Raw genomic sequence first — 15564 nt, 5'->3', positions numbered from 1 at the left:
ATTACAACAGTTTCGTCCGCTTACGGATATTTACGGACAGCTACGGATGTTGCGGTCAATTGCTTCCTTCGACGTTTTCCCTTTTCCACTCGCATGGGAACACAGAGACCCGTGGGAAAGCACACTACTCCTGTTGCCAAGCTGCAGCGCCTTAGAATGCTACAACACAGTCGGAGCGGTGGAGAGGCAGAACTGCATGGTCAAATTATGACATTTCTCCCACAATTAATGGTCATTTTAAGTGGCACCCATATACCATGTAAACTATAGTACTCATGACATCGGTTGACTCTTGGTGCTGAACTTTTTTTCTTGTACTCTTCGAATGTATATTTTTCGAAAAAAGCAATATTTTGCGTAGGGGATGGGGTGATAGCATTTTATTAACTTTTCTGGCCGGGGAAGGTGTGGGACAGGGGCAACTATATAAAATGAGAACGAATTTGGTATTTCTATAATGTAAGATCTTACCCATGCACTTTACGCTCCATCGAATGTGTATTACATTTTTTTTTGTATACTACTACTACTACTACTACTACTACTACTACTACTACCACTACTACTACTACTACTACTACTACTAATAATAATAATAATAATAATAATAATAAAGGACATCTATATTGCGCAGCTACTATAAAAATATACTCTACTGCGCATTACAAAATGACATGCATACAAGAAATTCAAACAGAAAATACATTACTTCAAGAGATGACTTGATATTGTACTTGGGTGTGGCAGGGGTGTTTAATGGTTTTGATGTCTTTTTTTTCTGTAAATTTAATAAGCATTGCTTTATCATAAATATCTCCTTAACATAACCCAGTAAGTCATGAATATCGCTGAACAACGACAGCGTAACCACAGTTTGTCTATTCCATGACTGCAAGTAATATTTTCTTAATCTAATGTTTAAAGGGTGTGTACAGTTCTGGTCGAGGTGAGGATTTAGCTTTTAACATTTTGCGAGATATTCAGATACCACTCTTTGAGATGTCAAAGAGCATGCAATTCTAAAGAGTATCAAAAGTTTATTTAATGAAAATCGGTTTTGAAATGGCTGAGATATCCAAAAACAAGGTGAAACAAAGAGATCGTAATAAAGTTGTGGCATGTCGCCTTTTCTTATTATAATTATATCACTTTTTTGGATATCTTAGCCATTTCAAAACCAATTTTCATCAAATAAACGTTGAATCCTTCTTAAAATTACATGTTCTTTCATATTTCATAAGAGGTTTCTCATTATCTCACTTAGAAATGTTCAAAACATGAATCCCTTTTTTTACCTCAACCGGTACTGTACAGTCCCTTTAACTTTTCGATCTATATTGTATTTTATTTGTGGTATAGTGATGTTATATGTGACCCTGCACCACAAAACACACAAAAAGTCGCCACACATGAAATTTTAGTAGGAGCATGTTCTGAAAGAGCAGACTTTAAGCTTTAAAATGATGTATTACTCAAATCAAATATTGGAAAGAATATACACACTCAGAAAAAGTGTAAACTAAAGAGGCTCTGAAGTACAGTGTCTATTCAAGCGCTTAATCTTTATCAAGCCGTGCTGGTTGTGCGATGAATGGGACAAAAAACAGGATGGAAACCACCGGAGTAACAACAATGAGGGGATTATCTGATTAAACTGAAATTAATGATAATAATAATAATGATAATAATAGTAATAACAATAATAATAATAATAATAATAATAATAATAATAATAATAATAATAATAATAATAATAACAATAATAATAATAACAATGATAAGGCCTTATTTACCCAGGGTAGCCAAGTCAAGATCGGCTCGGTTGACCCATTTCACCTATTTTCAGTCCTCACACAAGATCAGTGTGTGCGACTTTTTGTTCGTTTTGTGATGCACGGTCACATACATTCTTTACATTTATGACGTTTATTCATATTTGAGTTGCACAAACAAAATTCAAACTTCAAGTTCAAAATTTCATATATCTTTTATTATTGTAAAGTAAATTAAAGGATTACAATTTTTTCACAACTTGTACGTAAATCAATTTCAGTTTTCCCCAGTGTACAATGTAAGACAGTCCAAAATGTGATAACCTTGCTGTCATAATACACTGACTTAGCAGGGATCGTAAGAGAAAACCAAATTGTCCATAATTATTCATAACAATCCAGGGGCGGATCCAGGGAGGACCGCAACCGGCGCACCCCCCCCCCCCCTTTATTTTTTGTTGAAACAAAAGAAATAAAAAGAAAAAATGGGGGGAGGGGTGCGTGCGCCCCCCTTTTATTTTGTAAACACGCCCCCTCTTTACGGAATTCCTGGATCCGCCCCTGCAATCTGTAACTATCCGTAACTATCCGAAAAAATGCGCAACTCTCCGCAAGTGTTCAGAACTATTATGTGCCAATTCGTAAGAATATCCGCAAGTGGACGCAAGTATTCGCATCTGGTCGTATCTGTCCGTATCGCCCGCATTTTTTGCCCGCATGTTTTGTACAAATTTCTGGTGACGGCAAAGGATCCGCGCGGGTCCGCGGAAAAAATGACTTTTTTGGACGTAACGCCGGACGCAGAGCATTATGTGACTGGGGCTTTTACTACGATTCTATAAACAATACCTTCTTATACATGTAATAGGCCTATGTACTACATCCTCTTTCAACGTCAGTTTGCCTGTTTCTTTATACTGCATCTATAGGTTTTCCCATCCATTTTCGCACTTTTATCATTCAATTTCAAAGACTTATTATTCAATCTCGTCACGAGAAGCACGCGGAACACAAATCCTAACTTCAATTTCGTCAATTGTCATTGTAATTCGTTTTTCGTCAAACATTTTCAAAGACATAGCTTTCAGAATCGTCAATTCTCATTCAAATTCATCCCTTCCGCTGACGGATCACAGAATGACAGAATGTGAAGATCAAATTCGTTTTTGTTCACACAATTTCGTGAATTTTTCATTCAAATTAGTCAGATGTTGTCGATTCTTTATTTTGATGGTGAACCAACTTTAAGCCGACATATTTTTACTTTCTCTCGTAAATGGTATCGTTACACATGATTCCCTAACCATTTGCTTAGACAATACACACGAAAAACATGACTGCCAACCAAAATTGATTGAAGGATAAACGACAGTCAAAAGTCATAACCCATGCAGGACAGCATGTCAGTGTCACATTTTAAACTTTGACTCGTAATGTTCAGGTTTTCGCATCATAATGCATGAAGCAAAATTTTAACTTTTAATCCTGGAATGCAGCAAACATAATTATGTTATCTATTCTTTGACATTAAACAGGCTACAATTGTACACTTAAATTTTGTCTTTAATCATGTTTGCCTAGAAATCGTGTGTCAGTGTTTTCGTTTGCGAGACGGTACGTCTGTTTGTATCAGTGTGTACTCGGATTGCATGTGCGTGTGTCTGTATCTATGGTTCTGTGTGTGTGTGTGTGTGTGTGTGTGTGTGTGTGTGTGTGTGTGTGTGTGCGGGGGGGGGGGGGACTTGTGTGTATGTTAACTCCTGAATGTAACATGTGAACGGTTACAGAGAAAAACATACATGAATGACTGGAAAATCACAACGGACAGAGATATGAGACGAATATGAATGAAAGTTTAACGAAAATGATTGACAAAAGACGAAATCGATCCTGCTGTTTTGAGTGATGCGAGTGAGACTGACGAATTTGAACTGTAAATGACGAAAATGTATGCCAAATGACTAAATTGAATGGACTTTATTTGAAAATGAACGACAAACGACGAATTTGAAAGTAAGATTGGCCTATTCCCGACATCCTGCGACGAAATTGAAGTAAACATTTGTGAAATTGAATGAAAAAAGTTTGAAAATGAATGGGAAAACCTATATTAACTTTCGATCCTGGAAATAGATTTCAGTCTAATTTCGTGATAATTCCCTTGTAACTTACTCATTCCTGCTTACTTCTATGAAATACCCTCCTTCTCTCCTCTCCCCTTCCTCTTCACGTTCTCCACCCCATTTATGGTTCTTTCCGACTCCCTTCTCTCCTCGACAGTTCGATACCTCAAAAACCACAAAGTTCTGAGTCACAGAAAGTGTAGCACATTATAAGATCTAAAGAAGTGAAGGCAAGGAACACACGTATGACACCGCGCATGGCTGGTCACGTGATGAGTCATCGGGAGACCTGATACGGCGCAAGGCGATAACACAATGAGCCGTTCGAGCCAATTGGGAGCGGCGGAGGAGGAGCTAAAATTAGCTCCCGCTCCTGTCGCCTTGGAGACGAAAGTGAAGAACATGATGCAGAACGGATGTTCCGCCCAGCCAGACTATGATCGCAGCAGCTCCTTTCGTATACTGTCATGTTCACCGTCCATGCACACAAACAATAATCAACCAAACAAAGAACAAACAAAAACATGCTAATGAACATTTAAGAAACAAAGGATCAAATTCAAGAGCAGCAAAACTCGCAGGCTATCTCATCATCTTAAATGGATACATAATTATTTCGTCAATGTTTCCAGGACAGGGAGCACGATCCATGCAGTAATCCCTAAATTAAGAAACATGAACCTTAGCTGAACTCTGATATTTTGGACCACTCAGACGACGTGTTTGTGTTTTGGGGAGGGGTTGATAATTGTGGTCATCCCCCCCCCCATACACACACACACACACACACACACACACACACACACACACACACACACACACACACACACACACACACACACAACCATCACACTATAAGACTGACCACATCTGATGAAAGCACACAAGCAACAGGGTTTCATTCTCATTTCAGTTATTGGACTGAAGATGACAAGTCCTTTCGCAGTTTTTTTGTTAACTTCAGACGTGAATTTTGACATGGCTTCATGGACACACTATTACACGTTTATAAGCACACAAACACACACTTATGTAGACATTGTCTATTACTTTGAATCTAGGTTTTGGTTTCATAAAATGCACAAACCTCACAAAGGAATATTATGCATCTTCACACAACAACAACAAAACCCATCTCCCCCTTCCCCCGCTCCAAACTGGCGTAAATTTTTGAACAAAATGATTTTATAAAAGCAATATACTATAAGAATGAGAGTGATCTACTGAGTCATGCATGAGTGAGCACACATAAAGACAAAATGGTTACTTCTAACAATTCACGAGTGGAGGTCTGTAAAGCATTTTGTTTTTGGTAAATGTTTAAGTGCATCTTGTTTGTTTCATCCAATGTTTGATGCAAGATATATCAAAGCATTTTTTTTTTTTGCTCTATACAGTGTACTTGCTCAACCTTAACACAAACGACTCCCTCTCGTGTTCACGCATGTGTTTTAACATGTTGGTAATAGTGTTTGATGTCAACTTTTTCAATAAACTGAACGGAGGGTTGAATAGTAACCGAAGGAAAAAAAAAAACCGCTGTCAGGATAGGTGCAGTGGGTCCAAGAATGGATCAAAAAACAAACATACTACAAACGGAATGTTTCACAGACCCCCAAATGACTCTTGTGACTTTTAAAAAGCAACCATTTTGTCTTTAATCGTGCTCACTCAAGCATGACTGAAAAGATCATTCTCACTTTCACACGGAAATTAGTCAATATAAGTATAGAAACTCCCCTGCCAAATTAGTTTGCTTAAAATCTGGGGGTGTTTCATCAACGTTTGTCGGCGCTGACAACTTGAATCACCATAGTAACAGTCAGCGACCAGAGCATCTCAGCCAATCAAAACCAAGGATTTTGCTGAAATTGGTCAGCGACTGACAAGCGTTGATGAAACACCCCCCTGGTCATTGAAAAATTATGCCATTTTGATTCATTAGGAGGGGGCAGGGTTACTTATTTTGTATACATGTGTAATCTTCTTATATTCTTTTATTGATATTTTGTGGGTCTTAATATGTTAGAAGTGGTTTTATCACAATTAATTATGCTCATTTTTTTTTAATGGAATAAGTAGCAGCCCGCCCGTAAAGTTCTCATAAATGTCAAAGCATTCCCTATTTCTCTCTCTCTCTCTCTCTCTTATATTTCCCATAACGTAAGGAGTGGCAGGATTTTCAGTGTGCAAATGTTTGTTTGTTTGTTTGTTTGTTTGTTTGTTTGTTTGTTTGTTTGTTTGTTCATTTTCATCTGAGAGATGGCTGGATAGCCCATATTCAGCTATATACGTTAAGCTGGTCTTCCATGGGGTCCAGTTGGATGTAAGATGTAAATATCAAAGTATTATTTCGACGTGACGTCGAATCCCCTAGGTTTATCAGATCACATTTCGCTTCAAAACGTGAGGGAGGCTTCCCTGAGTAGTACAGTGAACCTCGCCTAAGTAAAATCCACTAAGGAACCCGGAGAAACTCATTCGCCTTTGTGCGAATTTCGACTTACGCGATAGAATTAACACATTACACTGTTATGTTACAAACCCATGGTGGAGTTGATTTTTCGACTTACAGGTCTTCCGACATGTGGGAGGTTGGTTAAAGCGAGGTTGACTGTAATGCCCCTATAATATGAGACAACATGAGATTGCCTCTGATGGGAATAGATAAACTTTCAACTATTGACTTGAATTGAATATAATTGAACTGAATTGAATTAAATTGAATTGAATTGAATTGATTTGAATTGCATTGAATTGAATTGAACTGAATTGAAATGAATTGAACTGCATCGAATTGAATTGAAAAGATTCCATTGAGCGCCTACTCTGAAGAAGTGACAGGGGAACGATTGATTCTTAGTTTCTGTTCTAGAGAGACAAAGTTCTACATTCTTTACTATTCTCTATATGCTTGAGTCCTTCTTATGTTAATTCATGAGCATGTAAGAACATTCGAGAGTATTGTATCCATCACATTCTAAAGATTTCGACGCTGCGTCCCACGTTCTCCAGTGGAATGGGTATACCTGCATAATAATAATAAAAATAATGATAATAATAGTAATAGTAATAATAATAATAATAATAATAATAATAATAATAATAATAATAATAATAACAATAATAATAATGATAATAATAATGTACTGTAATATACGTACATGTTCAAATGCGCTTTACTATTGGATGATTAATGAAATAAGAGGGTTTTTATATGTTTCTTGAAGATGATGTGAGATTGCTGGTTGCGGAGAGATTTATGGGGTAGTTGATTCCATAGTTTGGGAGCAGGAGATGAAAATGCTTTATCACCAGATGTGGCCAGCATCTGGGAAGTTGGACGTTTCAGTGCGATACCCTGTGAGGAGCGGAGGGTGTACCGGGATGGATGACGGATAGTTATGAGTTCAGATAAGTAAGGAGGGGCGAGACCGTGGATGCATTTGAAAGTGAGCAGAAGTATCTTGTAGTGGATCCTGGACCTGATGGGAAGCCAGTTTAGTTTACGGAGGACAGGTTGCACGTGGGAGAATTTGGGTGTGCGTAAATGGAAGCTCGACTCGCAGCCCACATTTTGGCTCAGTACCGATCTAACATAAAGGGGTGGGGTATAAAAATGGCAACCCTACTTGAAAGAACACACTGACCCACAGTGTGTTTGCAATGTGTTCAAATAGTCGTCCATGAATGTGAAAACGCTCTAATTTAACAGTGTGAAGAGATTTCACACTGTGTTTCAGATTGTGTCTTAGACTATGGGACACACGTGTTCTTTCCAGCAGCAGTGGCGGATCCAGAGGGGGGCGCAACCGGCACACGCCCCCCCCCCTTTAATTTTCCTAAAAAACAAAAGAAATAAAAAGAAAATCAATGAAATGAAACCCGGAAGTGGCACTAGAAATATTAGTCATGCCCCCCCCCCACCCCTTTACAGAATTCCTGGATCCGCCCCTGCAGCAGGGTATGCGTGGTGCAACAAAGTGAGGTCGTCTGTATGCAAAGGGTAAAGGTCAGACCTCAATTTAAGAAGATAATTTGCTCTGTCATTTTTTTTTCTGTCAAGCCATTAACTGTCTGCATTCTAGACTATAGAGATCTGTGCTTGATTGTATATTACTCCGTATCGAAACAAAAAGTCTGTCTTCTATAAACTAGGCACGTTTCCATGTGTCATTTTCTCCGTTTTGGTGAACACTAAACGTATTTCATGTGGTATATGAACAGTACACTAATGTTTTTGTCTATTAAACGTGGCGGTTCTCTGAACATCATTCGTAAATGTCTTCGTATAGACTCTATACAAGGACATTCTCTTTAAATGTCATTCCACACGTCACACCAACACGTCCACTCTGTACAGTAAATGCGCTGCACATGTTATCTGTCATTGACGTCTGTTAGACACTAACGACGTTAAACTCAATGGCACACGAGACCTTGCCTTTGAGGACTAGGGATTAACCACGATAAATCAGTGTAGTATTAAAACAGCCAAGTGTGGCGCAGCTGCTGTTTAATTTCTTACTGGGAAAAAAAAGAAAAAAAAGAAAAAGAATGAACCCCGAGACAAGACCTTGTTTCGAACGGCAGACTTAACCCCGGTCTTTCCGGGGGAAAGTAGGACTCAGAGGGGGCCCATAATTGGCGGGAAAGGGTAAGAGGAAAAAGTTCAGGCCCTACAATTGAACGATCAACGTGACTCTTTCCACAGTACTTCAAGCATTCTCATTACGCCACCATTATGATCAAGTTCATAGAGACAACAATGCCGACTATAATTGGGAAGATTTGTAAAAGATGTTACAATCAAAATCTCAGAAAAGTTTCCCTCCCAAACCGTTTGATTGGTCCAGCCATTGAATCAAACGATGTGCTCAGTCGTTGTTGGTCCCCCCCCCCACCCCCTTCTTTTTTTTCTCAAACTCGATACTCTTCTGTCATTCTTTAATCCCAACCCACCGATATTTTTGACAGTAACTATACGCAAGGCAGCCTCTTCAGTTCTAATCCTGATTGTATACGACTCTTTCAGAGAGCCTTATTACAGTAACCAACGTTACCTGGTAATTATTATTATCTGAACACGTATTGTGATGGTTGAAGAAGGAACATCACAAATGAAGAAAGCACTTGTTTCAGAGTCGCACCTAGAAACTACGGGACGACGTATAATAAAACCAGAGTCTTTCATATCTTTTCACCCTGTGTTTTCAGCAACATATAGGTTCAGGCACAAAGATTTGCCTTTAGTGCGGTTCATCCCCACAATGTGCATGCTGGGTCTATAGTATCAACTGATATTAGAAAGCGGATTACTGAACCATCGGGCATGATATTCACTGATTGACACACAGACTCTCTCCTTTTAGATTTCACCAGACGTTCACTTCTGCAGAAAGAAATTAATGTTTTTATATTTCTTTTCACATTCAACCACATCTACAAGAACTATTACACCAAAATACAACCACTGCCGCCATCTTGCTGGCTGTTTTCTTGACTTGAAAGGTAATTTTAGGCTCTTTGCATTAATGCCTAGATAGGATGAATTCAAGGTTATTATGACCTACACGATCATTTTTCTAGGTTAGTTTCGTTGTCATTGACAAAAAGTAACTCGTTGCGAGAGAAAAGGACACGTGTTTGGTAAGTCCGGAACGGGTCATAATTATGGTAATTTCACAGCCCTAGAGTCCTCTACATAGTTACAGCCAATCAAAAGCGTGGGAGTTTACTGACAGAATGATGTTTAATCAGGACGAGATAAACCTTTAGGTCGGTTGATGGAAATATTTATTACGCTATAACAGTTTGATTCTGTTCGTGTTTGCGCGAGTGTAAGATGAATGTGCGCGTGCGCTTCCACCGGATCACCACGAAAGCCAATTATGTACTTGATCACAACAAAAAATGAATGGATGAAAGAAGGCAGATGAGTAGATGAATGAACACAGAATAAATACATGAATACATGAATAAATGAATAGATTAAAGAATTAATGTACATACAAACAAAGATAAATGAATGTAAAAATAAATCAATGAAAAGGTAATACATATGTGTATAAATGAATATATAGATAGCCCTATAATCATTTATGATATATCAATATGATAGATATCAATGATATATACTACTGAGAGGATATAGGTGTGTACGATATGAAACCACTGATGCAGTCGTGGGCACTTTGCGTCCCTCCTACCGTTTCTGGCTTTTGAACAAGTAAATAATTTGAAGGCAGTATTACATTAAATCAAGGTTTACATTCAAGCGTGTGATAATTTTTTTAATGTTTTTTTGTTTTTTTCTGGGAAGTACGCAAGCGCTGAATTTCATGTATTAATGCATGCATGTCGTAGTGTGTGGCGTCGTTATAAACGTGATGACTTGAATCATAATGCCTGTGTTTGTGCATTGTGTGAAAGTCCGCGTGTATTGTTGGCTTTGTAGCCGGCCTTTCGAGTAAGCTTCAAGCCTACATACAAGGGTTTGTAAATATCATTGTCTGTGTATAAATGTCCTTTTTTTTCTTGAAGTGCAAAAGTCTATTCGTTATTTGAAAACAAAATAACGAAGAAAAATAAATTCGCGAGTATCATTTTCTAACTTGGCATGAGACACGTGAGAGAACCCCAACTTTTTAGTTGTCGGTTATTTATATTCGGTGTTTTATCAGATCCATTGATTGGGACTATCTTCAACTCTGAGGGCGCCCTGTCACATGCCACAGCCTGAACGAAGAACATCTCTGTTGAATTGTTTGAGCATGTTTTGTTCTTGTCTATCTACAAGCAATTGTCTTATGCAAGTTCTGTTGCAACCTATCCAGTTTGACCAGATTTCATTGCAAAATGTCACTTGGTAGCCAAAGAGCAGGAGTTAAATTCAGGTGAATACATTCTGCACAGCCCAAACACTGCGGTGAATATAATCAGACTTTTCTTCCAAGACGACCTGTCAAGCTTTTAACGGACCTTGGAAAGTTATTGTTTTACTAGGACCATAGATTTCACATCCCACCATGAAAATGATGGTGACGTCATACTCAGAAAAGAATGTGACATTCCATAACAATATTTGATTACCCATGTAGTTCAACAAGACTATGACTGTTAAGTATCTGTTTGTTTAATATAGAGAATGAGATCAAAATAACCCCTGACCAGGCGCGCCGGAAGCAGTTTTGGATTGGGGGGGGCAAACATTGGAGGGGGCTCAAGATTAGACCATGCATATGTTACACAATATACACATACAAACACACACACACGCACACACACACACACACACACGCACACACATCTATCATATATATATATATATATATATATATATATATATATATATATATATATTATGTAAAGTGGCGTACGGTGGGTCGAAACATGGGGGGAACCATAAAGTAATTTTGACGGTCTGCATGCTTGTGCGTGTGTGCGTAAGCAATAATGGGACTACAATACATTACGGAATGTGATACATTCAACAACGCAGTCATTGAGGAACATTGTAAGTTTTCCTTACATGGATTATGGAATGACGGTGTGAAACGATCGAGAAATTATATACTGTCAGCAACATAAGGTGAATGGCATAACAATAAAATGCGAGCGAGCGAAGCGAGCGAGCTTGAAAATTTTGCTATTCTACAGTTCCAAAACTGGAGTTTTAATTGTAGCTATTATTTCGCTTTGGAAATAAATGGGGGCGCATCGGGCGCAACTGCTGGCAATTATTGGCAGCAACATTAGGAGAATGGCATAACGATTCAATGCGATCGAGCGAAGGGAGCAAGCTTGAAAATTTTGACATTCTACAGTCCCCAAATTGGGGTTTGTAGCTATATCTTTCACTTTGGAAATTAATGGGACGGCGCATCGGGCGCAACTGCTGGCAATTACTGGCAGCAACATTAGGAGAATGGCATAACGATGCAATGCGAGCGAGCAAAGCGAGCGAGCTTGAGAATTTTGACATTTTACAGTCCAAAAACTCCCGTTTGTAGCTATATCTTTCGCTTTGGAAATTAAGGGGGGGCATCGGGCGCAACTGCTGGTAATTATTGGCAGCAACGTTGGAGAGTGGCATAACGATTCAATGCGAGCGAGCGAAGCGAGCGAGCGTGAAAATTTTGACATGTTACAATCCAAAAACTCCCGTTTGTAGCTATATCTTTCGCTTTGGAAATTAAGGGGGGCATCGGGCGCAACTGCTGGCTATTACTGGCAGCAACGTTAGGAGAATGGCATAACGACTCAATGCGAGCGAGCGAAGCGAGCGAGCTTGAAAATTTTGACATGGAGATTGTTACAGTCCCCAAACTCCCGTTTGTAACTATACCTTTCGATTTGGAAATTAAGGGGGGGGGGGGGCATCGGGCGCAACTGCTGGCAATTACTGGCAGCAACATTAGGAAAGTGGCATAACGATTCAATGCGAGCGAGCGAAGCGAGCGAGCTTGAAAATTTTGACATTTTACAGTCCCAAAACTCCCGTTTGTAGCTATACTTATCTTTCGCTTTGGAAGTTAAGGGGTGGGGGCATCGGGCGCAACTACTGGCAATTACTTTCAGCAACATTAGGAGAATGGCATAACGATTCAATGCGAGCGAGCGAAGCGAGCGAGCCTGAAAATTTTGACATTCTAGAGTCCAACAACTGCCGTCGTAGCAATATTTTTCGCTTTAGAAATTAAGGGGTAGGCGCACCGGGCTCAACTGCTGGATGCGAGCGAGCGAAGCGAGCGAGCTTGAAAATTTTGACATTTTACAGTCCAAAAGCTGCCGTTTGTGGCCATATTTTTCCCTTTTATTCATATATATACATATTTATTTTATTTTCTCTGTTTATTCATTTATTTTAATCATTATTATTATCATTTATTTATTTATTTATTTTTTTTTTTTTGGGGGGGGGCTTTTTGGGGGGGCAAAAATGCGTTTTGCCCCCCCACTTTTTGGATTGGGGGGGCGGCCGCCCCCCCTGCCCCCCCACTTCCGGCGCCTATGCCCCTGACTGAATGAGTCAGGGGTTTGGAGAGAAAAGAAAACTATTGTATCGTGAATAGACAATACGATGAAAGAAAATAGGATGCACATGATTCAAACAGCACAAAGAGTATCGGTGTCTGAAGAGGTGCAAATGAGAAATTTATGAATTGATGTTTGACAAAATATAAATCAAAATGGCTGGCTGCATGTATCAACCTTCCAGTACCTCCCAAGTTGACTTTGCAGAGAAACCAGGAAAATGTTTTGCGATGATGATGCACATTCCTACGCCAAGTTTCAATGATTCTAGATTCAACAGCAATACTGCGCATGCTCAGTGACTTCACGTTTGTTGCCAAGCAGCAGCCTTACGTTCAAAGTAATCCCAGATCCTACAGAATTGAAGCTGTGTCTGACAAGAGAGCTTCACTGGATATAAATCTTTCGTCTTTGAGGGGGAGATGAAGACGATAGAAAGATAGGAGAAAGATAAAGAAAAACAGAAAGAAAAGTTATGACAGCATGAGATGGGGAGTTGAATTCGATAGAGTTGTTGCAGCAGAAGCAAGCCAATGCGTACCCTTCTTTCAATGCGCTGAAGAAACTTAATCAGTTCCGCTTTGCCACCAATAATAAATAAATGATATCAAGTTTGTAGATGTCACAGCGCCATCTCTTGTTGAGTGTACTAAAGGTTAATTTTATGAGTAAGGCATAAATTTATATCAGTGTTACCTCCTCGTTACCACGTATCAGTGTTCTTCTAAAAGACATGAAGTATTTCTTTCAATCAAATCTAATAAACAAAAACAAAAATAATAATGATAAGGGTAATAAAAAATACTACTATTACTACTATTACTACTACTACTACTACTACTGCTGCTGCTACCACTACTAATACTACTATTACATGTACTACTACTACTACTACTACTACTTCTACTACTACTACTACTACTATTCGAGAGCATGAATTAGCTTCCGCTTCTGCCAACTCGGGTTCCATAAACGAAGTTGGACATCCAAACCTGTGTATCTCTGTCCTCAGTTCATTAATACATGTACTATCAAGGCCTGTGTCCTTCTTCAGTACACTGATGAAAGTCTGTGGTCCTACTTCTTCCTCTTTTTGCAAGCTCCAAGATTACGAGGTAATAATAATAATAATAATAATAATAATAATAATAATAATAATAATGATAATAATTACAATAACAACAATAATAATAATTACAATGATAACAATAATGATAACAACAATAACGAAGTACGTTATCCTTTACAGTCTTATCAGATTCTAGTAGCTGAAAAGAACTTGTGTTCTATACTTCCAGCAAAAACCAGTCACATACTCGATCACGGGCATTCCTGCTGTTTAGGCAATTATTGTAACACAAAACTGTTTCACCACATGATACTTGATACGTAACGATAAGTTTGAAATTCAAAGTTGTTGTTTTTCCGCATTGTTAGTGATATTGCTTTATGAAAGATACCCATAAGCAGCTCATCAATTTAAAGAAAAAAAAAACAGTTGTGAGATATTTTCTTTGTATTGTACTGATGGTCTTTAAATCCATGTCAGGCCATGAGATACAAAAATAATAGGTCGGACTGTGGAACGGTGTGAGTGAAACCAAAAAACAGCAACAACAAAAAAACAACAACAACAACTAAACGTTGGAATATCTTTCGAAATACGTCCGCAGAAGATGACAGATCTCACCCTGTATAGTAAATTGGTGTAATATTTTGAGCGCCAAAAAAGTAAAAAAACAAGCAAGTATAATAAACAAAACGGTTGCATTGATTCTTGTTTAATTATTCTTGTTACGCCATTAGGAAAGCCTTCTGTCTATTAATGTGTATTGCCCCTGATCCACTCTGCACGTATCACATTCGCATACAATAAGACTTGTCTATAATCTTACAGCAAAAAGGCCTGTGTATCTACGACAAACATCTAGTGGTAAATGAACAGATGAGCTGTTATGCAAAGAGGTACATAAAGTCAAAAGAAGTGATATTTATGAATTGGAGAGAGGGAGAGACAGAAAGAGAGAAGAAAAGAGAAAGAAAAAAGCAAGCAAGAAAGAAAGAAGAGCTAGAGAAAGAAAGAAAACGAAATGATCTCAATTTCTCCCTGTGCTCATCGCATTCACAGAAATAATTTGTGATGTATTTTCTTCAAGTGTCTTAAAGATCTTACTAACACGGAGTCATATTAGAAAGGAAAGAAGCTTTTTAGGTTTGCAGAATTATTTACTGCTGCAGCTGTAAAGAAACAAAGTTCTTAAACTGAGGAGTGAGGAGGAATACTTCACGTTGTGGACTCCGAAGTTTTATAAACGTCTATTCTTAAAGACTGTAGGCCCTACTGTATTTTGAAAGAAAGTATACTAGTAGTTGATAGGGGGGTCATCGTCCAGACAGTTACTTTTAGAGTTGACTTGAATTGTGTACAACAGAGATTTTTAGGCAAACTCTGAATTTTAGATCACTCCAAGTCACTTTCTCGTGATATCAGAATGAGATATGAAATTAGCATAATAAGAATTATTATACCCCCCTCCCCGACATTTCAAGTCACGTATCACAGGGATTTATTCCACAGACTGGCAGGGGCGGATCCAGGAATTTTGTAAAGGGAGTGGGGGGGGGGGGGGGCG

Source organism: Diadema antillarum, unplaced genomic scaffold (assembly GCF_040938485.1).
Source record: "Diadema antillarum isolate AM-2024a unplaced genomic scaffold, OU_Dant_1.0 seq00000776_RagTag, whole genome shotgun sequence".
Lineage (NCBI taxonomy): Eukaryota > Metazoa > Echinodermata > Echinoidea > Diadematoida > Diadematidae > Diadema > Diadema antillarum.
The sequence above is the reverse complement of the archived record's forward strand: the minus strand, read 5'-3'. Positions refer to the sequence as shown.